Raw genomic sequence first — 26,223 nt, forward strand, 5'->3', positions numbered from 1 at the left:
TCTGTATACACACATTTATTAGAAAAGTTTATACCACGATGCACGAGGTTAAACACACCTACATAATATATACTCCCCCAGTATACAACATATTCGTTCTGATTTGGTCAGGGTTCTCTATTTGATAATCTAGCAGGAGGGTTTCTACTTAGTTGTATTAAGTTTGTCGTTGTTGGTAACTTCTTTTTCAAACAAAATAGTTGCTTCCTCTAAGAAAAAAAAGCGAAGTTGCATTGTTCCAGAAAATCCGGTTTCGATGGTTTCGCTTGGAAACAACGCTAATGAGGAAGAAAATTCCTTCGAATATCCAAGCGATTAATCATTTTGTTTTGAAACCGAAACACACAAATTTTGCCCAAAGGTACAAAAAAGATCAAATGATTTTTTTTTCTTCTTCTAATTTTAATGACAAATCTTTGATAAACAGATGCCGGAGAAATTCTTTCAGAGAATTAAATTGTTAGAAAGAATTAAAAAAAAAAAAAACATAAAAAGAACCTCATTCATTTAAAATGAAGTAACATTCACACACACACACACACACACACACACAGAAGAGACGATGGCTGTGACAAGTTCGAATCCAATTCATTCTACATAAACACTTACAACTAGTGCTATGACAACATTATATTCTTATCATTGTTTTGACTCTCGAGTATATATCCGACACAGTTAATCAACCAAGAATCACATCACTCTATATAAAAGCATATATCAACGGATACACACTCGAGAGTCAAAACAATGAAAATAATATGCTGTTATCCTAGCCCTACTTATAACTTAGAGATGTTGGCGACCTTCACGTGAGCTACTCCCGTAAGTTTGAGGCCTTTCTAGACATATTTTAAACTAGAAAGATATCAGGGAAATGAAAGCCAATAATAATCCTATTATTCATACGAAATAAATGATGCTCAACAACCACCAAACATAAATAACCAGATGGAAGATATCTGGCCTTTGGTAACATTTATTTGTTGCGTATTTGTTATTTTTTTCCTTTTTTGTTCTGTTAGTTACAGTAACAAATACTCAGTTTCTGTCAATTAACTGTGTTACAGTTTCATTTCTATTTTCTTGTATGTTAAAAAGTTTATTTAATCTTTTCAATTCGTTAATTAATATTGTTCGATTAATTGTAATAGAAATTGTTTAATTATTCAAATATTCTTGTAGTTATACGTTTTACCGACCAAATTCAATGTTAGTTTTAAACGTTATTAGGTTTGTTTTCAAATCCACAGAGGTATAATATAATGTTATCAAAGATTAGCTACTCTAAAGCTTTTAGTGTTTTTACTCTATATATTGTTCATTCTTTTCTTTTTTTAATGTAAATTGCTTCAGACTAAGCGTGAAACCACTTGATGTGAGGAGCTTGTCGGGATACTGGCAATCTTCATGTGGTTCCTCAAACTAGGAAGATATCGGGGAAACAAATACCAACAATAATCACCTGATTCATACGAAATGAATGAATGCATGATGCTCAAAAAACAACAACAAATACGAGTGTAAAATATACGATATATCATGAAATAAAATTTCACGGAGAAAAAATGTAGTAAAAGACAATAATTATATAAAAGTATATGCTAGTAAAAGAAATATGTTTGTATTTATAAAAGCTAATAGCAATGAAGAAAACCGGAATGATGAAACAGAGGATGAACAAAAACAATTAAAGACAGTACTTAAGGTAAAAATCTTGGTTATGTAATGGATGACTCCATGTCAGATAATGAGTACCTAAGCTAGTGTTAATTTTAACAACGGTCAAACTTAGTACAAATCTGAGAGACACGAAAGTTATTAGTGTTCAATAAAAAAGAGAAGATATTATTTTATTCAATGTAAGTAAACAAAATTACTATTAGTCGCTACAACGGACCTACCGTTTCAATCTAAACAGATTTCATCAGGCAATCATAGCCTCAGATTGAAACAGTAGGTCTATTGAAGAGACAAATAGTAATTTGGTTTACCTAAATTGAATAAAATTATATATATATATATATATATATATATATATATATATATATATATATATATACATGCACACACACAGTGGGTAAGTATCCGATACAAAGCAAAAATGTGATTTATTTTTATTACATAAAAACAAAAATAATAACAAAGTGCTATTCTAATGTATTTTTGTATGATAAATACAAATCTCGTATCAAAAATCATACAAAAATACATTAAAATAGCTCTTTGCTGTTGTTTTTGTTTTCGTGTAATAAAAATAAACTTTTCGCTTTGTATTCAATACTTATTGCACCCACTGCATATGTGTGTGTGTGTGTGTGTGTGTGTGTGTGTGTGTGTGTGTGTGTGTGTGTGTGTGTGTGTGTGTGTGTGTGTGTGTGTGTGTGTGTGTGTGTGTGTGTGTGGTTTTTTGTTTTAGCGATATGTTTTGAAAGAATTCAATTATTTACGAAAGTGCATTTTTACCTAAATGCGAATTGGGAATAATTTTCCCTTAACCAATTTGGTACCGCCACATATTATATTTTAAAAATTATATTTTAAAAATAATATATATATATATATATATATATATATATATATATATATATATATATATATATATATATATATATATATATATATATATATATATATACAGAGAGAGAGAGAGAGAGGGAAGGGAGAGAGACAGATGTCATCCTATATTAGGGAATGAAAGATTAAAAATAATATGTACATAAACTTCTGTTTGTAATGGCACAACAAATTGAAGAAAATGTCTGTAAGATATATTCTACATTCTGGTAACTTAGCATAAGAAAGAACCGAGCATAATGAAGATAATAGAACAAAAACACTTAGAAAAATATCGTCATGCATATTTTATTTATGAGTGATTTCTTATAAAAACATTCATTAATTCCCAACGAAATATGGCAATACCAATATTCCTTCTTTGGCTTCAACACGGTTTTCTCAAGTTCTTACAAAGGTATCCGGTTTGCAAAGATGATGAATCATTCAGTTATGAACACGCCACTTTAAAATAGGAAACGTTTATTATATGATGAGGAATAAGCAAAATGATATTTAGATGCAATTATCTATATTATATTTCTCTTGGTTTGTCTGTCTGTTATCTGTTTGTTCATTTTTTTTCTTGAGAACTACTGGGCCGTACTGGCTGGAATTTTGTATAGATCTTTATGATAAGGTGCAACGAACTATGTATGAATAGTTAGGGATTAATAGGAATAAGTATTTAATGCAGAAAATAGGCACAAATATAACCATATTCAACCATTAATCTAGTATAAAACACTCATTTAATTATTGATTGAGATTGTCGGACTGACTTCCTCATCTTGGTTGTTATCGTCACAACGTTTCGGCCGTTTTGCCCTCCGGCCTTCTTCAGGTGTTTTGTATCGAACTGGGGAAGCGTTTGTTAAGAGTCTCGAACTCAACCCTTTATTATTATTACGGGGGTACCGTGTTCGGACTCCAGCTAGGCTCTGGGACATAGTTGCTGATTCTCTACGTTGTAGACCTAGACATTGTATCAAAGTTTACATTTACCCAAAGGTGCTGAGTTCAATCCTGAACGAAGGCAGTGAAAAAGTAACATTCAAAACAGAGAATCAGCAACTATGTCCCAGAGCCTAGCTGGAGTCTGAACACGGTACCCCCTAATAATAATAAAGGGTTGGGTTCGAGACTCCTAACAAACGGTTCCCCAGTTCGATACGAAACACCTGATGAAGGCCGGAGGGCACAACGACCGAAACGTTGTGACGATAACAACCAAGATGAGGAAGTCAGTTCGACAATCTCAATCAATGAAAACACCTCATCTCAAAAATACAGACAATTACCACCCATTTAATTATATTCAACCATTAATTTAGCATAAAGAACTCATTAAACGGACTATACTTTTCCCCCATTTTTAACGGGCTATATGTCTAATATATATATATACACAGGCGGAAAAAAAAGAAAGTCCGCACTTGTAATTTTTTTCAAAAACTGCAAATTTAAACTAAATTTAATGTAACTGTTTAAACAAACAATACCTCATTTGTTTCGCCTTTTATTCTCTTATCATTTTACCTGTTCATATTTTACTTTTAATTGAAATATTCTAGTGTTCACCTCAATTTAAAAAAATAACTTCAAATTGAGGAGGCAAAAAGAAAGTCCGCACAATGGAAAATTGTTATTTAAATATAACTTTAGGACATTAATGCAACACAAATACAACAGGAACACAATGAACTAGTTAATATTTAGTAGCATATCCCTTCTGCAATCTTTTGGGAATTTTTTGAATTATACTGCAGCAATACTCCGAAGAAAGGACATCCCACTTTTCTTTTTGTCCAAAGTTCTTCCAAATTTGAAATTTTATCATTACGTAACTGTTGCTTGATGTAATTTCGATATTTCGAAATTTCGTTTTCGACAGGAATGTCATGCTCTTTCAGGAACCTTTTGACATTGCCAGCTGTGTGAATGGAAGTATTATCTTGCATACAGATCGGATTATCATCCAAATTCCGACCAAAGTAGGGTAGAAAATGCTCAGTCAACATATTGATGTACTTGGTCGAATTAATTCGATCTTGCAAGCGAACTATAGACCCTGGACTATTGGTACTAATAATGTCCCACACCACAACTGAACCTCCACCACCTTGCAGCATTGAAACTGAGCACCTAGGATTAAATTTTTCGTCTTTCCTCCGACAGACGTACTGCCTACCATCACTGCCTAGCCTATTGAACTTGATTTCGTCACAAAAAAAGCACTTTTGATCAATATGAAAAGTCATGATCTTCATTGCATCTGAGGAAGTCCATACGGTGCTTTCTGTTCTTTACAGAAATCATTGGCTTGCGTCTTGCAACATATCCTCGCAAATTAAATTCCTTTAATCTGTTCTTGACAGTAGAAAGAGAGCATTTTTAACAAGATTGCACTGCTGTAGGATTTGGGGAACTGTTTCAAATCTGTGGATCTTGACAGTATTGTCTTCCCTGTTAGAAGTAACTCTAGTACAACCAGATGTAGGGCCTCGTGAACACTGCCTGTGTTTTGGTGATTTTGCACAGTCATTCACACCGTTTTCTCATCACATTTCAATCTGCGGCCAATTTCTTGATTGGATAAACCAGAAAGGTGGAGATTAATGAGCTCGTGACGATCACTAAGAGAAAGTTGTGGCATATGGATAAAATGTTACGTTGTATAACCTGGAACAACAGCAATTACAATTAGAGATGCTTTGTTACTTGTTGGTGGATATTTTAAACTGATTTAGGGGCGATAATTTAAGCTGGTTTTAAGCGAATTTGTTACTGCGGACTTTCTTTTTGCCTATATGTACTAGCAGGCCACCCGGCATTGCCCGGTCGAAAATACGCTTAAATATGATATTTTGATTAATGAAGATTTCCTATTTAATATTATATTATATTTAACCCAAATATATAGTAATGATTTTTAAAGTAAAAAAAATGACTTGTGCGCCACTACCGAGAATCGAAACTAAAACGTTTAGCTTACGATTTACTTTTTCCTTTGAGGTTAATGAATGCACTCTGAAGACATGCTTACTGTAAAGCTAAACATTAAAACATGAAGCAATAGCTATTACGTCACACATGCATATTCGTAATACCATCGTTCGAATTTCATTTTCCATACCCATGTTGTTACAATCAGCCATCTTGGGTACTGTACTCGCACAGTACCCAAGATGGTTGACTTGTAACAACGTCGGGATGGAATTTCTTTTCCCCAAACGAAAACACCATGTTTATCATGTACAAAATCAACTTTTTGTTGGTAACATCGAATGGAAGTAACATCTGACGAATTGATGAGGATATGAGACTTTTATGAACACATAAAATCATAAAATTGCCATCCCATTAACGAATCAGCTGTAATGAAGAAATCCAAGATAAAATAAACAAAAGTTACAACAAAGAAAAAATGTAAGTCTTTGAAAACGAAAACACCATGTTTATCATGTACAAAATCAACTTTTTGTTGGTAACATCGAATGGAAATAACATCTGACGAATTGATGAGGATATGAGACTTTGAGTTTTGTACTAGATATGCTCTCCACCTATAAAGTAGATACATTGAGCTTTACTCGAAATTAACAGTGATTCAGTTTTTATTATAACATTTTCCACCGTTAAACAAAAACGGTATACATTGAAATTAACAATATTTCAAAAATAAACATTTATAATATATATATATATATATATATATATATATATATATATATATATATATATATATATATATATATATATAATTTGTTTTTGTTTTTGCAATACGTTCTGAATCAATTCAATTATTTACGGAAGTGCATTTTTACCTAAATGCGAGTTGGGAATAATTTTCCCTTTAACCAATTTGGTATATGGGGCGCGGCATATATATTGTTCCTAAAATATAATAATCTACTGACACGTGTTTTGTCGTCTACAACGCATCAGAGTGACTGAATCCAGCGAGATATATATTTTAGAAAAAAAAAAAAAAAAATATATATATATATATATATATATATATATATATATATATATATATATATATATATATACTAGCAAAAGTACCCGTCGTTGACTGGGTTCAAAAACAGCCTACAGAAAATGGACTCTGATTTTTGAAAGTATGATAGGTTATGAAAAGGAAGGGTTGTAAAGAGATAGCTTCGAATTTGGGGGTATCAAAACCAAAGCAAAATATGATGAAAGTAAAAATAAAATAGATAAATCCCATAATTTATTATACCATACCTGTTTACACTGAAACACTTATCACAATATTCTGTGGATCTATATTAAAAAACCTTGTTAAACTTTGTGACATATTTCCATTCTATGGAGGTCAGGCGCGAACGAACACTCCATAATTTTATTATACCATATTTCTTCAAACTGAAACATAATTATCAAAGTATACTTACGCAGATAGATATGAAAAGTCTTTATTAAAGTTTGTGCCTATTTCCATTCTATGGGGGCCAGGCGCGAACGCAGATCTCACAATTTTATTATACCATCCCTATTTAAGTTAAAACATACTTATCAAAGAATTATTATGTGCATCTATATCAAAAACACTTGTAAACGTTTTTTTTTATTTTTAGATTTATTATTTCCATACTTTGTGGACCAGGCACGTACGCAGACCCCCCAATTTAATTGAATCATCATTATGACAGATCAAACATACCCATTCCTGTGTCTCGATACATCTTCTATCATTATATGTGATCAGGTTTCTATAATAGTCAACTATATAGCAGCCTATTAGTGACCAGACATACACGCAGATGTTCAGCTTTATATATATATACATATATATATATATATATATATATATATATATATATATATATATATATATATATATATATATATATATATAACTTTACATGTATGCAAGAATTCCCCTCCCAAGACGAGTAAATTAAATTCACAAAAAGAACAGTCTATTTCCTTAGGAATATTAAAATCAAGATATAATGTTTTTAAAACTTTTACCTAAAATCCTTATTCCAATTTTAATCAAAATCGAAAATCGAATAGAAAATATCTGAAATGCAAGCGATTTTAAGAAATTTAAATTCAAGGTATCTTACTCGGTATATTATGACTATGGATTAAATTTAATGCAAATCTTAAATATTTTAAATTTTCAAATCAAACATTGTGCCTATATTATGTCTCTTAAAAACTCTTTAAAATACTCCAAAGAAATTGAAATTCAGGAATATTTGTTAATTAATGCCTAATACCTATTATTAGAATTCTATAAAACATCAAAAGTATAAACTATTTTGAACAAATTTTAAATGCGTTTCATGAATTAAAATTAATTACTAAAATTATTTTTTAATAATTTTATTTCCTAAATTAAACTTATATTTTAATACAAAAGTTTTAATTGCATTAACTGTATATGTTAAGTAGATTATTTTACTATAGAAGAGCATTTAATTATTATTTACTCACTAGAAGTAGTCACACAGGCCATCATGAAAGATTTCTCTTTGAGACCAACTTGTGGCATTCTCTGGAATCTGAGTGAATATTATTATTATTATTATTATTATTATTATTATTATTATTATTCACTAGGAGATCTTACACATGTCATCATTAAAAATTGCTTATTGATTGCTTGTTTCCTGGAGTTTGGATGACAAGTTTCCCCAGATTTCCAGTACTCTCCACCTCTTTTGATAACCTTTTTAAATGAATTTGCTTCATTGCAACATCCACTAGCCATTCACTTCCAACTGGCATTGACTATTAGTCATCACTGAAATTTGTATGCCTCCCCAAAGTCCCAGTCCTGTTTGCACTCACCCAGTGGAGGCCTGCTCAGTGCTTTTTCTTCTTGGGTTTTCCATCCTCCTTGATCCTTCCCGACTACTTGGTGTGGTGCCAGTCAATGCCAACACTACAATATTGGGGGGGGGGTAGTTACTTTTAAGTTCTATGGTTTCAGTTTTCTTGATTCCACATAGTGTTCTATCTTTTTGTTTTACTTCTGTTGCAATTTCTATACGGTCGGTTAGCGTTTGTAACTTATGTGGATTAGTCTTCGTATTCAACAGTTTCAGCTGTTTTCATTATTGCTATCCGTTGTATCCTCTCAGCCTTCCCCCTGATTTTAATTTCTCCCATTCTTTTTGTGAAGTTTTTCGGGATTGTTCCTTGTGCTCCTATGATTATTGGTGTTATTTTGACTTTTTCCCTGTTCAATATCTTTTTTAACTCTTTGCTTTGTTTCTTTATATCCTTGATATTCACCATATGGGTTGTTAGGATGGCAAAATCTATGATCTGGCAGGAATTTTCCTTTTTGTTAACTACTATGACATTCGATCTCTTTGCTTGGATGTGTTTATCTGTTTGTACATCCATGTCCCATAGGATTTTATGATTTTCCGTTTTTAAGTTATACTATCAGTTTGTCTGGATGTTCAAGATGCAGCTGTTTGCATAGTTTCCAGTATTATTATTATTATTATTATTATTATTATTATTATTATTATTATTATTATTATTATTATTGTGCATTTATTTAGTTATTGTAGATAACACCTTCAGCTAAATCACACACACACACACACCCAACAATAATAAAATTCTACTTTTTTTAGGTGAAAACCTGGAAAATATGGCAGGAAGGAAAAAAATAATATAGAATTTAAAATGGAGGATCAATGACAATTTTATATGTAACTTTTATATGTACATTTTATATGTAAATATGACATGAAATGAACCCCATTTCCGATCCATTCTGTTGTTTTAGAGCAGTTAACCCAAAGCATTTTTTGCTATATGAGATAAATTCTGTGATTTTTTTTTTTTTTTTTTTGGAGGGGGGAAGCTACATTTTAAGCAATTTTGTGTGGTTTTATGAACTTATGAGTTGAACCCAGGAAAGAAATTGATTGCTAGTTTTTCTCTACTCTAACATTGTTTTCATGGCATAGCTCTTTCCAGTAAAACATTTTCAACAAGAACTCGTCTGGCTACAATAACTGTAAATAAGTTTCCTTTCTGTTTCTGTGTATTAGAAACTAAGCAGAACTTCCATGGGCAAAGCTTCTTTTCAAAAACTATCCATCTGGGGGGCACAATACCATAGGGTTGCTTTCCAGCTCACTATATCTTTTCAAGTCTAATGTTAACCAATTCTTGTTAAGCCGTCCTCTTAAATAATCTAAGTTTTGGCCAGTTTCAATCATTGTAATCAAGCCTCATGTTATTGCTTCATTGTCCCCCTGACAAGCTCATTAACTTTTGTAATGTAGTCTGAAAACCAACATGCCTCAGTCGCAAAATAAACAAAGAATAGAAAAGAACTTCAACTAGTTTTTCTTTGTAAGAAGAACATTTATTTTCTTATTGTTATATCCGTGAAGTCACCCATGTGATCTCGAACGCTTTTCTATCTCTAATATGATCTACTTTTTAAAGTCTTTATTTTTCCCTCCCGGTGACGTCATTTCACATGCATTTGCTTATAGCCATCTGCTCTATTTTATACCTATAGCCTCGAGTGACGCAATTGAAATGAATGGCTATCTCTAAGGAAGCTCAGTTGATAAGTTTAGACCTGAAATAAAAGATTTTTTTTTTACATAGGCATCACCACTTATCAAGGTTCAGAGGCCACTCGAGGATAAGAGTCAAAGACTGTGCAGTAGTTAATTGGACAATAAAGGAATCGTTAGTAATGGAAATTCGGTAAATTTGTTAACTAAAGTGGAATAGCTAATCAAGAACTTGTTTACATTGGATTTGAAGACAACCATATTGTAGTCAGCTGGAAAGCAGGCAAATGGAAGTGCAGTTCTAATAAAGAAACTTTGTTCATGGAATCTACGTTTAATTTACATGAAATCCATTGCTAAGGTCGTTGTACAGTATGGTTGGATCATTCTACCGCTCCAGAAAATACCTCACTCCTGACATTACCATCACCATATCATATGAATTTGAAGATTCTATTGTTGGCATTGGATTCCCCGATATTTTTCTATTCAAAATTATTTCTAGAAAGACATCGGTTTTCAAAATTTTCAAATTGAACTTGTGAAATAATGTTTTCAAAGATGTGACCAAATTCCTCTAATAAAAAAGATATTTATATGTATGATGCATTCTATTTTCAGTTTTAAGCCTTTTGTCATTTCCTTCTCTTTTATTTTTATTCTCTTTATCTTTCTTATTCTCTTGATTTTTTTTTACTGTTTTAATAATTTCATAGCACAGTATTTCCATCGAAATCAGATCAACTTTGAAACATAAATTTGTGACAAAAAACTGAAAACGATAAAGAAAAATAGCAAAAAAGTAAAAGAAAACTGGAAAAATTGACATCTTTTATAAATAAAGTAAAATGAGACTTCCTCTTTTCATTGATCGGAATATCTTCATAAACAAAAACTATATTTTAAAAAATCTATTTCAATATATATGTTCGCCATTAATTGATCCATGTCATCAAAAAGAAATTAATTTTTCCTCTCTTTAATCGAATTTATTATTTAGTCCAAATCAATATTTAGTTTCTTTTTTGTCTAGAAAACTAGTATGTTATATTATGCCGGAGTGACATCGGGTTGCCTTGCTGATAGTCGATTTTCCTAAATCAAATATTATTATTATTATTAAAGTTAAAATTTTAGATAATAAATATTATTATTATTTTGTTAAAAAAAAAACATGCAGAGAGAATGTTTGGAAAGAAAGTAATGTTTAGTAAAAATATTTAGGTTAACTTAAAAACAATAACAAGAAAAAATTGCGGGGGACATAAACAAAATAGTTTTCCAAACCTAGGGATAAAAACAATAAATTTGGCCAGGAAAAACGTGATTTAAAGTCACATGTTAAAAAATGTGAACTGAATTACATCATAGCAAGGATTAGTTTGAATATATACGAGTAGAGTTAGGAGTTAAAAAGAGAGAGCTAGAGAGAGGGTTAGACGGACAAAAAGAGTTGAAGAGTTCTAATATTAACACATATTATTAGCGAATTGTTACAAACGGTCCATGAAAGGGTTCAAAAGATCTGATAGGTCCTAAACTTTCATCAAAGCTTCAACCTCTGTCCCATCAACGAAATGTTTCATCCCTCTGCCTGTTCTACATGTATTTTAATGGTAAATACTCCGACAAACTACAAGCCCTTCTACCCCTTCGATGTGAATACTTTCAACAAACCCAACAAGCAGCAAAATCCCACCCCTACACAGTAAAGATCCCAAGATGTAAGAAAGACTTCTACTCTAATAGTTTCTTCTCCAAAACTGGTAGACTTTGGAATTCACTTCCGGGTTCCTGCTTTCCCAACTGTACTGACATGCAGAAGTTCAAATGTAATGTGAAGAGACATCTTGCTGCTCAACTCCCTACATAGTATCTCTGCAACTTAATCCCCAATAATCGCCCCTACATCAAAGTGGCACTGTGCCTTGTTTGGGGTGAAAATGGAATAAAAAATATAATAAAAAGAATTATTCAGCATATAGCAAAAAACAAAAAACTGCCCCCCCCCATTATTTAACTTTGGAAAAAATAAGAGCACACAACGCATAGATATGATCCACAAATAAAAACGTTACAGCTATTGTTACAAATATGTGCTTCTACGCATTAGAGCAATTCTATCATATATTCTCGATTCAGCTCCAACTTTTGATACCTTCTTGCAAGACGTTCACAACAAAAACTTGTCCATCTACCGCAACTGAAAAGTTCTTTTCAGTTGCGGTAGATGGACTCCTTCTGAATCCATGCGTCAGATGAAATTTCTATGAATAGAGTTTCCTTCCAAGGATATCCTGTCTGTTGAGCAAATTATCGTGGGATTGCTTATCTGCAGACTACAGTATATTATCATCAAATCCAATGTTAACAAATACTTGACATAACAATTTCCATTTATACAGCATAATTGTGTTTCTGTAGACTATTTTTGAACCCAGTCAACGATGGGTACTTTTGCTAGTATATATATATATATATATATATATATATATATATATATATATATATATATATATATATATATATATATATATACCGGAAGCAGTGTTTCATGATAAACAAGTGATGATGATCCCTTACTGACGAAATAATTTTCCAACTAAAGGATATTTTTATATAGTTTTAAGGTTCTAAAGAAACTTCTAAGACTATATATATATATATATATATATATATATATATATATATATATATATATATATATATTTGGCAAAACTGGTAATTAGTAAAAACTTGAAGAGTGCTCAATACTATTGCAGAGCAAATATGTGTTTTATTTTTTTATTACCGTTCTTTCTGTTTCATATGTTTCAGATGTTGGACCATGTTTACGATCCAATAGCCTTGTTAGGCCTCGCACTTCTGCCTGATGAGACTGTTGGATCGTAAACATGGTCCAACATCTGAAACATATGTAGCCGAACAGATAAAACAGTAATAAAAAACTAAAACACACACACACACACACACACACACACACATATATATATATATATATATATATATATATATATATATATATATATAACAAAAATCTTGTTATTGAAAATGTATTCAAATTTAAAAAAAAACTGTAAGGAAGGTATTCAAAATTTTAATCATCTGACAAACAAGTAAAATCTTATTCCATGGAGTTTCTAAAAAATAAATTCTTTTCATAAGAGGAAAGAGTTTTGCAAAATATACAGTAAATTTGGCAGGTAAATGCATTAAAGGAAACTACAAATATGAAATTAATCATACTTGCATGAAAAACGTTATTTAACAGTTAGTGACAGGAGTTCAATGAAATCTGGACAGTAGGAACCGGGGGAAAAGGGTGAAAAAGGATATGGTAAAAATCCAATGAGAAAGACGGTAAAATACAGAATGGGATAAATCCGAAATTAGTCCACAGAAAATCCATTGGTAATCCATAAGTAAACAAAATTATAAATGTCCAGGGTAAATTACAGCTTCCAGAAAAAAAAAACTATTAGATCATGGAGAATTGAAGTTCTTTTTTTTTGTTTTTAATATAAAACGTTTTTTTTAAGTAACGCATAAAGCAAATAGAAGTGTTAAAATGGAGGTTCGAATTGAAATTGAAAAATGGGGTGATAGGAGAAAGAGAGGAAAAATTAAAAGAGAGATAAGAACACAGAAGAGGGAGAAGAGAGGAGAGAAAGACAGTTGAGACAGGAAAGAGGAAAGATAGAGAATCATCTTTCTAAGCCTATTTTAGAACAGATAAATATAGGTCAGTTGAGATCAATTTGACCTAAACAGGAACGATAAATCTAAATTATCATTTTTACTCAAAAATTGAGTAAAAATGATAATTTAGATTTATTTATTTTAAATTTGGGAAGAAGTTAAAGTGGCTGAGGGGTTTATTGATCGTTAGTAATGGTATAATAATTTAATGTATAATTATAATTGTATGCATACACATATATACATATACAAATGTATAAATGCATATACATAAAAAATAGAATAAAATAAAATAATGTAAAATAATATAGGATAAGAAGGTGGCACTAAAGGAGATAACTCACAAGCAATAGGGATACATACACATGTAATTATACACAGACATAAATACATATATACATGCACATATACACATACATATGCATACATATACACATATACACACATGCATACACTGACACATTACGTATAAAAAACAGACATACATATATGCAAATATAACGCCAGGGTTAGTATGCAGCAGCTCTTTTGGTCTCACAAAAAAAAGAGGAATAGAAGAAATCTCTTATATTAAGTAAATTTATAGCCGAAGGTTTAAGAGGTGAGCTAAGTAATTTTGAATTGGTTATATTTTAATGTTTTCTTACGTTTACATTGGGAAATAAGTTCACTTTTATAATTGATTAAGTTGATAATTTGGCGGGAAGTAATTATACTTATAGCTTCAGATATGCAAAGGTGACAAGACTTAAAATATCGCCCAATTTTTAGAGAAAGGGGTGTTTTTAGATTTAGGTTTTTTTAATTAAAGTGATTAGCGAAGTTCCTTTACTATTATCAGTTATTTCATTATTAAAGGAAGAATTGTGGTAACCTTTATTATGTTGAAGTGACGCCAATATAAGTGTATATTTTACCTGGCGTTCGTGTAGTGTTAATGGTATGTGGATTTCTGTTAGAATTTGGGGTGGGATTATTGTTTAATTCAGAGTTGTTATAATTAGAAATAGTAGATTCTATTTCTATTGGGATATTATGACCCATATTCAAAGGTGAGTTTTGAGTATTGTAAGTGCTTTGAGAAAAATGAGGCGGGTTATTATTATTATTATTATTATTATTATTATTATTATTATTATTATTATTGCTATCATCACTATACCCATCAATATTAATATTATTATTTATGTTGTTGGTTGTGACGTTATTGTTTATAGGTGAAACTATTCGTGGAACTGTCGATTCACTAATTGGAGTTATATTTTGAGTATCAGACGGATGGAGGATTTCTGTCATGGGAATTTTTTTTCAACTATTGTAGGGGTGTTTTGTGGTAACTCAGTAACAGGACACGAATATATGACATCCTTGTGGATGCAATCGTTTTTGAGTGGGCAGTCTTGTTTAGTTACAATTGCAGTTAGTGTTTGGCATTAAGGGGAAAGGAGTAGTCTGAGCTAATTTGATTTTTTTGTTGTTCAATGTTATTATCGTTTTTGCTAAGTTGGACATTGTACAGTAGAACATTCTAATAGAATGTTTGTTAAATATTGTACTATATCTATGTGGTTGCTTAAAAAATTTCTACAATCGTAAAAATTTCTTTTGGTATATTTGTTTTGACATTTGAGTTGAAGGGGGATTAAACCAAATATTGGTTTATTTTCCTAAGAAGTTTGCGGGGGGTTGGCTTGTTATGATTATTGTATTAGGCAGAGCTATGTTGGTTAAGCGGTTGGTTATTACATTTAGTATTCAGTGGAGTAGATTGTTTTCTGGAATATGATTGTTTTTAGTCATGTTATGCGTAATTACGGGTGTTAGACGGATGATAACGAGGTCGTTATGATTAGATTGTATTTTTTCATTATACCTTGAATTTTTTGCGGCGTTATTGAAGAAGGTTGCATTTTGGTTGAAACATTTTTTGTCTGTGGAAAATGAAAACTTTATACTAGAGACAAGGTTCTATGGATTTTATAATAGGGTGATTAGAAAACTTGCGAACATAGAAAAGATTTATATTGGGCTTATGGTAGGGACTGTACGATTCTGTATTGAGGTTTAGCATGGTATCAAGAAAAGTAGAAGTTTTTTATCAGGCCCAAAATTGTTGAAAAAACTGTGTAATTTGTTTTAGTATATTCTCTTTTTCTAGCTCTAGTAGCGAATATGGCATAATCTCTATAAAGACTCCCTCGGATGTGTTTAAAATGATGTTTAAGTTCTTTCAAAAGGTAAATGCCTACCAAGTCCGTTACCTCGGCAGAATCTGAAGAATACATTAGGATATCAAAGTTATTGCAAGTGTCTTTTCTAGTCCAAAATTTATTGTTGAAACAGACTTTCTAGCTAAGAGAATTAATTTAATTTCCAAATCTGTTAAATTAAGTTTTTCTTAGCGAAAATAAGAGCCTTGTTTAAGAGGATAGGAGAAATGGACTAGTAATACTTGTTGATGCCAAGGGTAATAAAATTAAGGATATGTTTATGTTTTAGGGTAAGAAACCAGTTAATTACAGAGTCTGAGTTTTACCAGAGAGGGAGGCTAACTTTTTCTCTCATAGAGGAGATAATTATATCTAAGATTATCTTATTTACAGGCCAAAATCAGAACTATATTGGTAAATCAATCCAATAGATGGGTTGTCGTAAAAATTAGTTTTATGGTCTTTAAGGGTAAATCTAGGTGTGCCTGGTGACAGTATTTCGGTGGCATTATGGATATTCATAGAGGTTAATAATATCTTAGAGCCTCTATGTTTATATGATCCAGAGTGTTTTGTGGAACTATTTTATAAGCTTTATGGAGCTCTTTATAAATGAGTTTTTTATATGTTGAGTAGTCGAGTTTATAATCATTTTTTGGCTGAGATGAACAAGTATTTATTAATCTTTTATGTCGGTGTAGTGTTTATAATGTTCCTTTTTTGTTTGTATGTGCGAGTATTTTACATATAACACTTTTCACATCATAACAAACAACCATACACTGAAGACTTTTACAACAACTAATAACATCTTTGGTCGCTTGGTCTAGACAAAGGAAAAACATACCTTTTTTATAGGGACGAATAGGTCTCTCACTCTTTTAGTCTATGTATTGTACATTTTCCTACGCAGTAACTCTGTCAATTTTAAGCCTACAAACTCGAAATTTGATATACAGGGTACTGAGATTTGGGAAAATCTTTGTGATCTGTTTTCGGCTAGAAATTTGGCTGTTAAGGGGTCAAAGTTCAATGAGTTTACCTTTGAGAACTCTACAAAACTCCTCCGACAATTTTGGATCCAAACACTTGAAATTTTAGATATAGGTCCTAGGACATGGATCCAACTTTATAACTTGATTTGAGCCCCAAACAATAAATGTTAAGGGATCATAATAGGGATCAAATTTTAAAAAAATTACCAGTTTTTTTTTGTTTGTTTTGCTCAACATACACCTCCAAACACCCGGGCAACGCCAGGCGTAAATGCTAGTCTACTATAAATATTTTATCTAATTCATCTCGATACATATTTTTACATTATATTTTCCAAACATCACCAACGATTATACTAATAATAATCGTTCAGGTTACTTGGCATCCCACAACAGAATATCTAAGTCCCCTCCTAGCCTAAGAGAACTAGAAGGTGAGGAGATCAAATCTTCTTTAAAACTTTAAATATATACTATTTTGACTAAATTTATCATCTGTATAAAATTCTCCAGGTAGGACAATTGAAGTGATCTCGAATCCTTACGTTACTATTTATGTGCTAAATATTTATCATATCTAACTGATTCTTAAAACTTCAAATGTCCGATTTGAATGAAATTTAAACCATATGAATACTACTTCAGAGACCTTTTAATATTTCAATTTATTTCGATTGTATCAAAGGGAGGGTGAAACGGGGGAAGTCATATGATGTTATAAGTATCGTGAAAAAGTATATCAAAGTAATCTTCATTCAATCCTTCAACATTATGGAAAGGAAGGGGGGGTAAACGGAAGGAGAGGATCAGTAAAAATAAAGAAAATAATATAGTGTCATGAGCATAGTGAAAAGGTGCATAGTGATCCCGAGCAACGTCGGGTCCTTCTGCTAGTGTGTATATAAAACTAAGTTATTTACAAAAGAAAAAGCACTCAATATCAGTGTAATCTAAGGAATGAAATTGCATGGCAACAGTCAATTTCATTTTCATACAGTAATCAGATCAAATGTTGTACCTGCTCACACACCCATATATATATATATATATATATATATATATATATATATATATATATATATATATATATATATATGAGAAAAGGGGGAGGATGTGAGTGAATTAATCAATATGTATTGCATGTGATCAATGAGCGTGTGTTCCATCTGCAAATCCCTCACGTTAACTCAAAAACGTTCCTATAATTAGATAATGAATTTCGCCGCTCATACAAACGCACCGTCCACCTCATCTAAACCGGAAATCAAAGCACTTGATGACTGATAAGCCTGGCCAGTAATTGGACATTGAAGAGGACATTGCTACAACTATTCAACAGCTTCTCTATTTCTTTTCCAATAACATTTACTGTGTAAGATAAGTTGACCCTTGAAAGAAAGAAAAAATGTTATATATTTTATAACAGAATGAGGTTATAGTCAGTTAGCGTAACTTCCGGTGTGTCTGCTACCGGAAGCGGTGACAAGGCAAATCAGTTTTTTTTCCTTTTATTGTTCTTCAGTATTTGTATTGTGAAGCGATTTATTGAAATAAAATATAAGAAAAGGACATAATTAAAAAGTATACAATAAAAATGAAAAAAATTATAAAAAGATAAAAATAACACAATTGTTCTTTATTTGCACTTTTAATTAGAAAATAAAAAAAAAGATCTTATTTTATTTGGAATTTTATAAGAAATATTTGTTTATGAAATTATAAAAATAAAATATTCAATAATTCTTTGAAGAAATAAAATTAATTTCAATAATTTTTAATGAAAATAAGGCCGACAAAACTTTCAATGATTATTAAACAAAAAAAAGAACGATCGAAAAAAAAAAACGTAATAAAAAATAGTACATGCACAGAGGAGATATAGGCGTGAGAGGAAGAAAGCGAAGGAACTGATGTGTCTTGTCATCGCTTCCGGTAGCAGAAACACCAGAAGTTAAGAAGTACGTTAGTTAACTATAAACCAAAATGGATTTAGTAAGAAAGATGTTCCACTCATTTGTTTATTTTTATTTATTTATTTTTTACAAGGTAGTCACCTCTTATCAAGGTCCGGAAGCCACTCGGGGATAAGGGTTATTGTGTGTACAATAATCAATGGGATAGTATCGTAGTAATTGTTAGTATTGGAGATTTGATAAGGTGTCTTACTTAAGAGGGCGGTTCATCAGGAATTTGTTTATGTTGGACTTGAAGATATCTAAGTTGTAGTTAAGTGGGAAACAGGCAAACGGAAGAGAGTTCCACAGGCTTGCAGTTCTAAGAAAGAAGCTTTGTTCATGGAATCTACGTTTTAGTTTTGGCACAGATAAAGAGTGGGGAAATTTTTTAACAGTGGTTTCAGCTAGACGGGTGTTTATCGTGAAGGATTGGCGAGGGGGGGGCCAGATATTGGAGCTCAGACGAGCACTTGCCATGGAAATAACGATAAAACAAAGACAGGCTTGTAACGTCTCTTCTGTGGGAGAGAGGTTGCAGGGAAGAGAAAAGGGCATCCCCCACTAAGCCACGAAGCCTATTTTGTATTCTACCAAGGCAGGATAGGCTGTTTTTAGCAGCTCCTGCCCAGATGTGGCAGCAGTACTCCATCTTTGGACGTACTTGGCTTTTATATAGATAGAGAATTGTAGTGAGATATCTTCAGGAGTGGTAGAAGGATCCCACCATTTTTCCAGTGACCTTGGCAACAGACTTGATGTAAGTGTTCCACTTCAGATCAAGAGTAAAAGTCAAACCCAGAAGCTTGTCAAAACATGAAGCTTCCCCTAGACGAGAGCCATCCATTTCAATTGATGCTAGATGAGGATCAGAGCGTTGATGATGTAAAGATAGAAGCTTGGTTTTAGATGCATTAAAAGTAACCAGCCACCTCTTCCCCCCACTGTACCACACGCTCAAGATCAGAGGAGAGAGAGTCAGAGAGAACTTGGTCGCTTACGGCATTTGATGTGTTACAATAGATGGTTGTGTCATCAGCATAAATGTTAACAAATGATTTAAGTATGTGTTTTGGGAGATCATTGATGTAGATCAGGAAGAGAGTTGGTCCCAGGATGGACCCCTGAGGGACTCCAGCATTAATACTGTGGGCCTCTGATTTCTGCCAATCAACCACTACTCTTATGAGCCTAACAGAGAGAAACGATTTAATAATTGAAAAAACATTTCCAGTTATACCGTAGCTGGAAATCTTGTGAAGTAGGCCTTTATGCCTTACCTTATCGAAGTCCTTTGATATTTCTAGAGCAATTGCCCTAGAAAGGGATTCTTTGTTGGGAGATTCACTAATTCTATGAGATATAACCATTAGCACATCTGTTGTAGATCTAGCAGAACGGAAACCATATTGCATGTCACTAACAAGATTATTTCTGCTGAGGTGGTTGACTACTTCTCTATTTAATATGGATTCCAGCAACTTACTCATGACACACAGGAGACTTATTGGCCTGTACTGAGAGGGAGATAACTCTTAACCTGAATTCTTTAATACAGGACATACTGATGAGGTTTTCCAGGGTGTTGGGAAGCACTTCTCCCTAAGGCAATGTTTAAACAGTTTTGTGAGTATGGGGGCAAGGTCTGGTTGGAGCTTTTTCAACACTATAATTGGAATGAGCAAATTTAGGAGGATTTCTATTGAATTGAAAGGACACCAAAAATAAACCTAGCATTAAAAGTAAGGCAGATGAATCTTTTAGTTTTTCTTTTTTTGAAATCAGGAACTGTGTTTAAAGTAGTCATTTAGATGTTTGCTATAGCTTTTTATTTTATTGAAAAAAAAACAGTTCCTGATTATTACAGTGCTGTGAGTATGGGGGCAAGGTCTGGTTGGAGCTTTTTCAACACTATAATTGGAATGCCGTCAGGGCCAGTTGCTTTATTGGAATCAATGGCGACCCCATGCACAGATATTTGTATGTTGCATAGCATGTTGTCTGTTATAGGAGGAAATATGGGGAGTTGATGACCTTTGTTGCATAGGGTAGAATTAGATTCAAAGTTCTTGGCTAATAGTTTGGCCTTGTCTGATGCTGACGAGATGACCTCAGGTCCATTGATGATGATTGGGATAGAATGCATTGCTTCTGTTCAGGATCCTGTTTGCTATTTGCCAAAACTGGTGGGAACCAAGCCGCTGATCAGCTACTTTGGATTTGACGAACTGAGCATATAGCTCTCTTGCATTTTTTATTACTCTTTTACAGTGGTTGCTAACAGTCCTGAAAGCAGCTTTAGTCTTAGTACATCTATTACATTGGGAGCTATGGAAAAAGTTATTTCTGTGCGCGATGGCAGCAGCACATTCTGGGGAGAACCATGGCTGGCTGTTGAGTTTTTCAAAGTAGCGGTCGAATTCTTTTGATCAGAATAAGAATTAGTTAATTAGCGTAATGAAAAAAAACAGATAAGTTTATCTCCCTTTGGATGCTGGTTTAGTACAACTAAAATGAATGGCTTTCTTTTGGAAGAAGGTTTTTGCCTTGGTAATGTCTTACGATTGACTTTTACTCCAGACCTGAAATGGAAAACTTGCATCAAATCTTTTGCTAAGGTTGCTGGAAAATGATAGACTTATTTTTCTGCTTCAGAAAATACTTGACTCCTTGTGCAATCCTCTACAGGTATAAAAGTCACATACATCCTGAGATGGAGTACTGCTGCTATAAATGGGAAGACGCCACTCAGAATATTCTTTCCTGCCTAGGCAGTAAAAAACGACTTTGAAATCTCGTGGGTAATAATCTCTCTTCTCTAGAGCCCATTTTCACAAAAGTGATGTTGCTAGTCTTTCTCTACTGTACCGTTATTTTCATGTTAAGTGCTCTACTGGGCTCTAATCTCTGGTTGCTGATAGCACTCTTTCTTGCCTTAATTGTGAAATTGACTTTGCAATTTAGTGGGAGATGATTTCCACTTTTTTCTTACAGAAGAGGCGTTCTTAGTCTCTCTCTACTCTATCATTATTTTCATGGTAATTGATCTCTACTCTATGACCGGCCCCCACCCTCACCCCCACCCTCACCCCCTGTAAAACATTCACAGTTGAAACCACTGTTAAGAAGTTTCCTTTCTTACTCTGTTTACCTAAAACCAAGCAGATCTTCCATGAGCAGAGTTTCTTTCCGAGAACCTTCTATCCATCGAATACAATACCATGTGGCTACTTCCCAGATAGATACATAATCATTTTCAAGTCGAATGTTAACAAATTCTTGTTGATTCGCCATTTAACTAATCAAATTTAGACAATTTAACTCATTGTCTCCAATTCTTCTCAAAAGTGTTGTTCTTTGCAAAATGACAATCTTATTAATCCTTATCCTTGAGTGACATGGGCCTTGAAAAACAGTGACAGATAAGTAAAAAAAAAATACAAGAAAAATACCACCTCATTCAATCTAGAAGTTCCTAGATGCCACAAGATTTTCTACTCTTATAGTGCCTTTCCTCAGATCATTTGCTTTTGGAATATTTTTTCTGCTCCCTGTTTTTTGGATCGTACCAACATGTAGAAATTTAAATGTGATATGAATAAACATCTGGTTGCCCAACTGTCATAAAGGTTTTACATTTGTTCAGAATTCTGTTTGCTATTGTCCAAAGAATCAAGCCTTTGATCAGCCACTCTTGATTTAAAACGGTATAGAATTCGTTCTCGTTTTCTCTGACCCTTTTGAAATAATCATGAGCAGTCTTAAAAGCGACTTTGGTTTCAAAGCATCTATTACATTGAAAGCAATTGAAATAATGATTTCTGTAAACAATGGCGGCAACAGATTCAGAAATGTACCATGGTTGGCTCAGATTACATTCTCTGGAAGTATTTGTAAAAACAAGCTCAGAATGCAACATTGCTATGATGTAATAGATATTGAATGTTGGCAAACAATGCAGAATCTGTTAGGTTAAAAAAAAATTATAACCAAACCAAGAGGGGTGAGGTTAGTGGTTGTTGCATAAACCATGATATGGCAACAATAGTCGAATGTTGACTTTCTGGAGATATAGGACACTTTCAGATCTAAGAAGTTTGCAAGCCTGACAGAGGTAACCATACTCTCTCTTTGCAGCATACTTGACAACGTCTTCTATGTACTTATTCCAATTAATGTTACCCAAGAATGTCAGACCAAGGAAATTGAAAGTTATCCTCTCGGGAATGATGTTATTGACGATGATAATCAGTGGACAGAAAGTTTTTTGTAGTTGTTAAAAGATAGGAGGTTTGTCTTGGTAGTCTTATATGTGAACATCCATTTTTTAATCAATTTTACTGCAGACTATGTAGGTGATGGTACCGAAGTGGTTAATGACACAGATTGACCACCTGGATGTTCCAAGTTCGAATCCTGTTCATTCCGCAGAAACACTTTCATTGGGGATGTTTGCAACCTCCATGTGGTCCTTCTTATATCCAGTTATCTTCTAGAAAGGATTTTGACTATAAATATATCGGGGAAACCAATGCCAACAATTAAATAATTTTATTCATACGAACGACGACAGACGAAAGGTCATTTTCTACAGCTTCAGCCATTGTTGTACATGCATAGTGATTCATTATGCCTGGAATAAAGGATTGTTTGTTTTTGCCGGGATAATTTTTCTAAATTTCATAATTTTTAACTATTTTTTTAATGCATTTTCACCCCAAACAAGGCATAATGCTACTTTGATGTAGGGGGCTACTATCTGGGACATAATTGCAGGGACACTATTTACAGAGTTTAAGAGCAAGGTGTCTATTCACATTACCCTTTAATTTCTGCAGGTCAGTACAGTCTGGAAGACTGGAAGTCTGGAAGTGAATTCCAAAGTCTAGCAGTTCTGGGGAAGAAACTGTTAGAGTAGAAGGCTTTCTGGCATCTGGGGATCTCTTCTGTGTAGGGGTGAGATTTTGCTGCTTATTGGCCCTGTAAATTCCACTATGATATTTAATAGTTCTTTAGAAATTGATGGACAAAAGGCTGCAATATCAATTTGTGAAACAAAACAATTTTCTATGCCGATTTATAAAACCACGGAATGGCAGCTGATGTATTGATCCATTGATTATTGATTTTGCCAAGAATATTTTTCATGATACTGCGAATGTCCGACATAATTAGATTGATCAAATGTATAGGCGGTTTTATGATCTTTTAACAGCATGTATGTATCTTTCACTAATATTTCTTTTGTACATATTTACTTCATTATAAATATGTGTATATCTTCTCTCTTGCTCTCTCTCTCTCTCTCACACACACACACACACACACACACACGCACAATATATATATATATATATATATATATATATATATATATTAGTGATGGGACCATTCCAATATTTTTCCCGATTCCGATACAATTACCGATTCCGTGCTAAATTCCCGATTCCTATACAATTATCGATTCCAAATCCGATTCCGATTCCGATTCTTTATAAATTTCTAATTATTTAACTATAAGATCGTTATTTTCCCCGTTTTTCGTAAAAACACATGTTAAATATGCAGATATTTTCCTAAACGTCAACATATACTTGTGGAGGATAATCTATCGATTTTAGCTTTACTTTTATTTTAAAATCAATGAATATTTATTAATTTATCAATGTTACCAGCAATAGAAGATTTTAATTTTAACAAAATCAAATTAAAAAAAAGACAAAAGAATCGATTCGGCATCGGAAAATAGGCACCAATATTTCCGATTCTGATACCCCCCAAAATGTTCCGATTTTTACGATGCCCGATTCCAATTAATCGTTCCAACACGAATATATATATATATATATATATATATATATATATATATATATATATATATATATATATATATATATATATATATATATATATAATTTAAAGGAGATTAGAATAATAGTCTAAAGAGCTAAGTGTATTTTAATGTAATAGTGAAATTACTAGTTTAATTACAATACAGGAAATGCTCGTTGTAATTTAGATATATAATAAGCTCGATAGTTAAATGTCCTAAAGCTAATTCAATATTAAGTAATGTGATTTATAATTTAAAAATTAAAAAAAAAATTTTTTAATTTAAAAATCAAATTTTAATTAAATTAAAAATCAGTTTTATAAGAAGGAACAACAATAAAGTCAATTATCTGTACGATCGTTTCGAAAATCCGTGCTTTTTATTTGTGGTATACATGAAGTCACGTAGAACAATTATACATAGTTTTTTTGGTAAGCACGGTCTCCTCATCAGCAAATTTAGGAGCATTAAAAGTAAGGCAGATGAATCTTTTAGTTTTTCTTTTTTTGAAATCAGGAACTGTGTTTAAAGTAGTCATTTAGATGTTTGCTCTAGCTTTTTATTTTATTGAAAAAAAAACAGTTCCTGATTTCAAAAAAAGAAAAACTAAAAGATTCATCTGCCTTACTTTTAATGCTAGGTTTATTTTTGGTGTCCTTTCAATTCAATAGAAATCCTCCTAAATTTGCTGATGAGGAGACCGTGCTTACCAAAAAAACTATGTATAATTGTTCTACGTGACTTCATGTATACCACAAATAAAAAGCACGGATTTCCGAAACGATAATTGACTTTATTGTTGTTCCTTCTTATGAAACTGATTTTTAATTTAATTAAAATTTGATTTTTAAATTAAAAAATTTTTTTTTTAATTTTTAAATTATAAATCACATTACTTAATATATATATATATATATATATATATATATATATATATATATATATATATATATATATATATATATATATCGATGTGTGTTTTTGTGTTATAGAAATTGATATGGTAACAGAATATTTTAATAAGTTTCAATAAGTGTTAAAGTCATCACAGAGTCTAAAGATACTATTAAAATTTTCCTTTCATTCCATCTGGTGTCACTAAGGGCATTTATCGGTTAGGTCTATAAAATAACTGAAATATATTAGAATGTGATTGAACGAAATTCATTATAAAATAGATTTTCTTTTCATAAAACAAAATTTCAATTACACAACGAATATCTCAGTGAAGAATATATTAAAAAGAAGGGTTAGACATCAAATGATTATTTTCATTGTAATTTTTAAGATTTAAAATATTTAAAAGAAAAGAAATTGTTTTGATTGATTAAAGGTATTTGTCTGTAAGAAACGTAGTGTCAAAAAAGTAGTTGTTTGTGAGAAAGTATCAACGCGCGAACAGCTTTTTTTTCTTTTTTTTTTTTCAGACAGCAAATGTAAACATGGTGG

This window comes from Euprymna scolopes, chromosome 6, assembly GCF_053919585.1.
Source record: "Euprymna scolopes isolate OS-2025 chromosome 6, ASM5391958v1, whole genome shotgun sequence".
Taxonomy (NCBI): domain Eukaryota; kingdom Metazoa; phylum Mollusca; class Cephalopoda; order Sepiida; family Sepiolidae; genus Euprymna; species Euprymna scolopes.